The following is an 8,666-nucleotide window of genomic DNA, read 5'->3' on the forward strand; positions in this document are numbered from 1 at the left end:
ACTTAGAACCCAACAAGATGGTGCTTTGATGATGCTCTTTGGTATATTTCCCCTCACCTGACTCTGCCACAGCTGCTAAGAAGCCTGAGCTGCGTTTCCCACCAAAGCTGTTATCGCCTTGAAGGTGTTAAAAAAGAAATACTAAGATTAAAACAAACACTGAAATAGCTCCCCAGCTACATGGGAGGATGTCTTTTCTTCTTTTCTTTTTTTTAAAAAAAAGAGGATTAGACAATTCCATGGAGGGTAGTGCTAGTAGTGGCTACTAGTCACAGATTGTTATGGACTGGCTGGACGATGAGGAATGGCTGCAGCCAGAAAACCCTTCAGGGAATCATAGAATCATAGAGTTGGAAGAGACCACAAGGGCCATCCAGTCCAACCCCCTGCCAAGCAGGAAACACCATCAAAGCATTCTTGACATATGCCTGTCAAGCCTCTGCTTAAAGACCTCCAAAGAAGGAGACTCCACCACACTCCTTGGTAGCAAATTCCACTGCCGAACAGCTCTTACTGTCAGGAAGTTCTTCCTAATGTTTAGGTGGAATCTTCTTTCTTGAAGTTTGAATCCATTGCTCCGTGTCCGCTTCTCTGGAGCAGCAGAAAACAATCTTTCTCCCTCTTCCATATGACATCCTTTCATATATTTGAACATGGCTATCATATCACCCCTTAACCTTCTCTTCTCCAAGCTAAACATACCCAGCTCCCTAAGCCGTTCCTCATAAGGCATCGTTTCCAGGCCTTTGACCATTTTGGTTGCCCTCTTCTGGACACGTTCCAGCTTGTCAGTATCCTTCTTGAACTGTGGTGCCCAGAACTGGACACAGTACTCCAGGTGAGGTCTGACCAGAGCAGAATACAGTGGTACTATTACTTCCCTAGATCTAGATCAGGCATCCCCAAACTGTGGCTCTCCAGATGTTTTGGCCTACAACTCCCATGATCCCTAGCTAACAGGACCAGTGGTCGGGGAAGATGGGAATTGTAGTCCAAAACATCTGGAGGGCCAAAGTTTGGGGATGCCTGATCTAGATGCTATACTCCTATTGATGCAGCCCAGAATTGCATTGGCATTGGCTGAAAAAGCAACAGGCTAGAGTGAGAGAGAGGAAGAAGAGGCAGAGAGCACTGCAGACACAGGACAGGCAGCTGAGGCAGAGGTAGGGGCTGAGGTTGCAACAGATTCACAGGAGCCTGCCAGTCCTACTGTATTCAGCTCCCCTCCTCCCTTGTCTCCAGGGGCACAGAGAGCTTTGCAGAGGAAAGAGCACAGGGGCCCCCTCCCCGATGGAGTTCAAGACTGCTGGGAAAGCAGCTGGACACGAAGGAGACTTAGAGGGAAGAGGGAGGCACAGATTGTCAGTTCTGGCTGTAGGTTTCTCTGTATTCTGTTTCCTTGAATAAAGAGTCAACTTTATTGCTCATCTCTGAGTCACTATGCTGACTAGCAGCTGATCCAGTCCTGACCCAGACTGTGTTCTACCTCCACTTTCTGAGGCAGCAAATTCCCCTGAATATCTGCTGGTGGGCATCACAAACAGAGAGAGGAGTAGTCCAGATATTGGGGAGGGGTGCATTAACCCCATTGCCTGTTTCTAAGCGGTGGTTCTTGCTTTTAATCAATCAGCATATACGTTTTAGGGGGGGGAGGATTGTCATGGTCAGAACAAACTTGGACTTTGGGGAGTCCTGATCTCTGAGGTCATTGTCTTGAACTCCACAGGAGACGTGTATTGTGGACCCATTTCTGGCTGAGATCAGACAGGCCTTACCCCTGTTGAACTTTTGGTGTGTGGTGAAGACTTTATTTATTTCAGCAGGCATTTTAAGAAAGCTTTTCTAACTTCATTGTTAACTTCAACTGAATTATCTCATTCATATATACACACCCTCCAACATTTCTTCAATGAAAATAGGGATGTCCTAAGGGAAAGCAGGATGTTCTGGGGTCTAATCAGAAACGGGGATGGCTTCTGTAAATCTAGGACTGTCCCTGGAAAATAGGGAAACTTGGAGGATATATCTGTACAATCATTGTATGCCATTTAGAAGCTGTTGAAAATTGTTGAAATGATATAATGTAAGGGTTGTGTCCAGTGTTAGTCCTACTCATAGCAGGGCCATTAAAAATAATTTCAGGGGGGTCTTCTCTAGGTAAGACTTAGTTGGACACAATCCTAAATAACTAAATAACTGCATTTAATAATAATAATAATAATAATAATAATAATAATAATAGTTCCTTTTTTAGAAAAAGAAAGAAATGCTTTTTTGTAGAAGGATGGGGCAGATGTAAAACAATTCATACAGGTGCCTGGTCATGTTTGGTTGCATTACAAATCCTGTACTAACCTGATCTAATGCGCAGCTGTTTTTCCGTGTCTGCCCGATTAACCTATTAAGAATAGAATTCAACCAAAGGCATCATTTCTGCATAGCTGCTGGTTAATTTATTGACAAATTAAGCACACAGTCCTCTCTCTCCAACCAGCCCACAGCAGGGTGTGTGCTCGTGTTACAGCAACAATCGCCTTGAAATGTAACTCCAGGACTTTCTGCAGAAATGATTCATATATGAGCTCACCACCGAGGTGTCCCTCAGAGTGACATGGTATGGTTGTAACAGAGAAGGTTGTCATGGAGATGCCTTCAAGCCTGTCTTTGAATTCCCCAGCAACTGAAAGCCTGGCCAGTTCTGATACACACTTCAGACAAGCGGTGAAGAAGCCCCGTGGCCCTCCAGATGTTGTTGGAAGTAACCAATGCATGAACTAGTGATAGCTCGGTCGGTAGAGCATCAGACTCTTAATCTCAGGGCCGTGGGTTCGAGCCCCACATTGGGCAAAAAAGCTTCATGCTTTGCAGGGGGTTGGACTAGACCACCCACGTTGCCGCTTCCAACTCTACAATTCTATGATTCTGCAAAACCAATTGCAGCTGGTAAAAGGCATGTCTAGCCACTGGAGTCTCCAATGACATGGCTGGATCCTGAAGCACTCCCAAACAGTCAACCTGCTCCGTCAAGGGGAGTGCAGCCTCATCCACAGGAGGCAATGGACCAATTTCTTGGACACTGGAACTACTCACCCACAGTGTTTCTATCATTCCAGGATTCAAGCTCAGATTGGTTTTCCTCCTCCCTCTCACCACTGCATCCCTGGTTTGGGGCTTCAAAGGCTAAAGCAGTGTTTCCCAAACTTGGGTCTCCAGCTGCTTTTGGACTACAACTCACATCATCCCTAGCTAGCAAGACCAGTGGTCAGGGATGATGGGAACTGTAGTCTGAAAACAGCTGGAGACCCAAGTTTGAGAAACACTGCGCTGAAGCCAGCACTTTGAATTGCACCCAGAAACAAACAAACAAATTTTTGATAAATTCGTCGAGTTAAACTGGAAGGGCAGGGGAGATTGAATCAGAAGAACATAAGAATCTGTTTTACACAAAAGCAGATTAGCTCAGTGCAATGGCTGGCGGTGGGTCTCTGGGGTTTCCGACAGGAGTCTCTCCCAGCCCTACCTGGAAATGCCAGTGGTTGAATATTGGGTCTTCTGCATGCAAAGCAGATGCTCTGCCACTGAGCTGTGAACGAGGAATTCAGTGGGGGAATTCCAATATCCTTGTGGGTGCATTCTGTCTTTTATACAGCAGCCACAGTGACCAAGGGTATTCAGAGGCAGGAAATGCAGCCTCTCCTCCCTCTGCACCCACGTAGGCAGGTTGCCACTGTGAAAACCTTAACCCTGCTCCCATTTGAAGGCTCTTCATTTATATATATATGTAATACGCATTTGGGAGTCTGGTGCAGCAGGGGGAGGAAACAAATTAAATCAGCTCAGTAAAGCTGCTCATCAAGGAGATTACATGGAGCAAAACATTTACTTTCTGCCTTTAATTTTAATCCAAGGATCAGTAGTCCTTCTCCCCACCCCCCACCTCTGGCCAGCTCCACAGTCTATTCCATGAGTCATAGAGTTGGACAATCCTTTTGTCTGACCCATCCTCTGCAGAGATTAAGAATATGATCTGGGAGGCTCAAATGCATGGTACCACCCGATATCATCTGCCTCCACTAAGGATGGAGAGAAATTCAACTCGCTTCGCATTTAGATGCTCACTCGACTAATTCACTCTTTCCAAAACGATATGCAAACTGAGACGGAACCATTTTTTTACTTCTCAGAATTTTGCAGGGCAGTTCTCCAGCGTGTACAAAATTGCATATCGTGGAGTGATATGTCTCCCCCCCACACACACACACAAATGCACAATACAAGAATGTGTCTATTGGGCAAGAATGCATACAAACATTTTGCACTAAAGTGCTGGCGAATTTTCATAACGACTTGGAACACTCTGGTCTGAAGCAAACGGAGCGTTCTGGTCTGGAACAAATGAGGCTCAAAGCTGCTTCCATACTGAGATCCACAGGGAGAATGGGATAACAAAAGGTTTGGTGACCCTCATGGGCCCTCATGGGCCAAATGAGAAGGCCTGAAGGACCAGGTTTGCCCCATAGGATAATATAATAATAATAATAATAATAATAATAATAATAATAATAATAATAATAATATATTTATACCCCGCCCATCTGGCTGGGTTTCCCCAGCTACTCTGGGCGGCTTCCAACAGAAAAATAAAACACAGTAATCTATTAAACATTAAAAGCCTCCCTGAACAGAGCTGCCTTCAGATGTCTTCTAAAAGTCTGGTAGTTGTTTTCCTCTTTGACATCTGTTGGGAGGGCGTTCCACAGGGCAGGCGCCACCACTGAGAAGGCCCTCTGCCTAGTTCCCTGTAACTTGGCTTCTCGCAACGAGGGAACCGCCAGAAGGCCCTCGGTGCTGGACCTCAGTGTCTGGGCAGAATGATGGAGGTGGAGACGCTCCTTCAGGTATACTGGACCGAGGCCATTTAGGATAGGCTGGAGGTCCCCACTCCCCCGATTTAGGAGGTTTGGAGGAGGAACAAGACACTGTTGGGGCTGGGGGAAAACCACAGGTGGGTCCTGCTCCAATTTTTAAAATTGAATTTTAATGACAGCTAGCAAGTTGCAGAAAGAAAGGAATGGAAGAAAAACTAGCTTTTCAAAAAAGGACAAGTTGTTGCAATTGCCAATAAAGAAGTATAGGAAACAGCTATGTGATTTGCTGAGTCAATAATAAAAATACCAAGAGGAAAAGGATGTGTGGCCTCTCATTACAAAGAGTCACATGGTCAGAATTAAAGCAATTGTATTTTTTTTTAATTCAAAAAAGAAGATTAAAAAATAACCATGGACTGTACCGAATCCAGACACTCACGTAGAGCTGTGGCACCTGACACACCTGATGTATTTGTGTATAAATTAGACAAAATAGCAAAGAAGCAATTTCCCCCCCTGGACACTTTTAGCTTAATTTTTTTTAAAAAATGGTGATTTGCCAGTCTTGGACTGCCAAGTTTGAGGGAGAAAGCGTTTGGACCCATCTGTGCTCTCAATGACATCATCAGGAGCATGGCGCAGTCTGAAAAATCCGAGCTATTCTCCGATTTAAAAAAATAATTTTTTAATGAAAATGCAGTGGAGGAAACAACTCTCATTCCTTGTGAGAGCCCTATGCAACAGCTGCAGAATTCTTTCACACATAGCTGATAGCAGCACTCAGCAAAGCCAGGCCACTTCCTGCTGTTTAGAGATGGATGCAAGGCTCTATGAAAGGAAGAGAGGTCAATGAAAAAATACAGCAGACTAAGCTCCAAAGAGATCCGGGAGCAGCCATTGCAGACTCGACCACTGAGTTTCTCCTCTCTGTGTGTAGGAATCAGTGCTGATTTCCTGAACTAATCGCTACACGAGAAGCGCTTTCTAGTCTAGTTATGATATTTGGAGGTCGAAGGGGGTTGTTCAAGGAGATGGAGATATAGCCCTGGGCCTTTTCACAGCCATATTCTAGCTCTGCACTCACAAAACTGTATCTAGGTCATGCTCGTTGTTTTGTCCCCCCCCCCCGTCCTTGCGGCAGGTACAACATTTGCTCGTTCCAGGGAGACAGCGTGAGAGAAGTGGAATTGCTTGCTCAGTACCCCCAAAGAATTTGCAGGTGCCTACGTTGGCCGTACTTTGCTCAGATTCATTATGAGATGTCTGGACATGTGCTTGGGGATGGGTCTGTGCAGGGCTGTCTTAAGCATATGCGGCGCTAGGGTGAAAAGATCCGCCCGCCCCCTCCCAGGTTGCCCAATCCCAGGCACACAGGAGGGCGGAGCCAGCCAGCTGCCTCTGCGTCTTGGTGGCTCAGTCGCCCCCAAACTCGCGGCACAGAGCCGCCCGCAGCAGAAGAGCCTACCGGGGCGCTCCGACCGACGGGCAGGCTCTTCCCCGGACTCAACTCATGAGAGCCCGGTGCCCAGGTGCCCCACACCCCTAGCGCCTATGGGTAAGACGGCCCTGGGTCTGTGGCTCACCGGTAAAGCACCTGCTTTGGAAGCAGAAGGTCCCTGGTCCTATCATTGTTTGGTCTGGGAGGTCGAGCATAGGGTTGCTGCAGCCAGAGTGGCTGCTGAAGCTTTTCTCCCTCCCCAATAATTCGGGAACTCAGTTATGTTCCCTATTTAGAAACTGCATGCCATTGAATATCAGGTGATGGGGAGCAGGGGCAGTGAATGGTTGTTGCCTCCATATCCTGGTTTAGAGCTTCCCAGATGTAGCTGGTTGACACACAGGACCCTGGACTAGATAGCAGGGCTCTTCTCAGGATTAGGGCTAGGATCAGACAGACTGAGATGGTGTTTAGGAACTAGTGTGCTGCCCAAGATTTCTGTGGTTGTTACTGGGCAGGAGAGGTTAGTGTATCCGTGTGTTGTAAGTAGCTTAGGGACCTTTGGGTAGCAAGCAGCTATCAAATCTAATAAATAATAAGAATGTTGAAACTTGAAATTTGCACACACAGCATAGTCTTCATAATAATAATAATAATAATAATAATAATAATAATAATAATATGTATTAAAGCTGCTTTTACTTACCCTCCACCTGCTATCTGTAGGGTCAGGTAATCCTGGACATCTCGCAATCTTAGGTGGGAATGCCTCAAAATCTTTTCTAGTGGGAATTTGGGTTGATCCCAAACAAAAGAGATTCCCCCTCCCAACAAGTGATGTTCCTGAGCCTATTTGGGGAAGAGGGCAAACATTTGCTCCATTAAAAAATGGATCATTCACTTTCCCCCTGAAGATTCCCAAATGAATGAGCTTGAATAGTGGTATCACAAGGTGTGGTTCATTACCCCGTTAGAGAAACTTATGCACAGAAAGTGGACATTTCCAGGGGACAAAGGACACAGGATACGTTTGCAGCTGTGTGACATTGCTTTATTTTTTTATTAACAACTTTTTATTGGGTTTTATAAATAAGGATCATAGGAATAATAAATCATACAAATAAATAGACCGAGTCTTCTCATGTCACAAAAATAGCATAATAAATTTGTAGTAATATCTACAATATATGGTGCATTATTAGTAGTCAGTGAATAGGTTCTTGGTTTGTGAATTGGTTTAAAGAAAAACAAAGGAGCAACAGGATAAAACAGAATTATCAGATAACATTCAACATCGCATAGCTAAATGCCCAGTCAAGAGCCCTTGTGGTTGTGCTTAGATTAAGTATCAGTAATATTCATTTTTCCTCCTATGCTACCAATGAAACAATATAAAATGTTCGTAAATTTGATGAACGAGGGAGGGAGGGGTTCAAAGTGAAGGTTACATTTATGTTTAACTTTAGATTTAGATCAACCAGATTTAGCCAAATGCTGATGGGAGGGATTGTTCATTTTCTGGCGTACTTGTGTACGTTATGAAATTAAACCAGACTGGGATAAGACTGTCTTTCTTGATCTGCCCTCTTATCCACTGCAGTTTATTTGCTAATCTCTCAAGGAGGGCTGTTTCCCAAACTGATTTGTACCAATTGTCTATCTCTGTGCCATAAAGGTATTTCCAGTGTCCTGTGGTTATATTGCGTCTCACCACTTGTAATAAAATGTAAATCCAGATTGTTGTCGTGGAATATATGTAATAATGAAGAGAATTTTAATTCAGCTTCCAATTGTTACTTCATTGTTTCATTAATTCCTTGGAATATCGAATTCCAGGAAGGCTGGATTTTTGCACATTCCCACGACATGTGGCAATATGTACCCGGTGTGGCACAGCCCCTTCAGCAACATAGTGAGGTGGCAGGATGGAGCATTTTCAGCTTCCTAGGGGTTAGGTATCACCTACATAAGAGTTTAAAGGTTAATTCTCTATTGCTCAGTGAAAAAAACTTAAAAGTTCTTTCCCCCCTGAGTCTATTCCATTCCCCTGGGTCAAGTTCATAGCTGGAATCGCCTTCCCTTTGGTGTTTAATAGGCTCAAGTGAACTTACCAATGCACTGAGCAGAATTTTATAGATTGTGGGTGTTATACATAGGCCTTGTCCTTCTGTGGATGTTACAAGTCTTTCAAATGTCCTCTCTGCGTCTGCAGCATATACTCGCTTGTGATTCCAGTAATAGCTTTTGGTTTGGGAGGGAGGAAACTTTTAATCTGGCACCTGCAAGGAATATGCTTCTTAATTCGTAGCGCTCAGCCATCTATTTTGTCTGCTCAGTTCTGCCAGATGATTACATCAACA

This window comes from Zootoca vivipara, chromosome 6 (assembly GCF_965207765.1).
Source record: "Zootoca vivipara chromosome 6, rZooViv2.hap1.1, whole genome shotgun sequence".
NCBI lineage: Eukaryota > Metazoa > Chordata > Lepidosauria > Squamata > Lacertidae > Zootoca > Zootoca vivipara.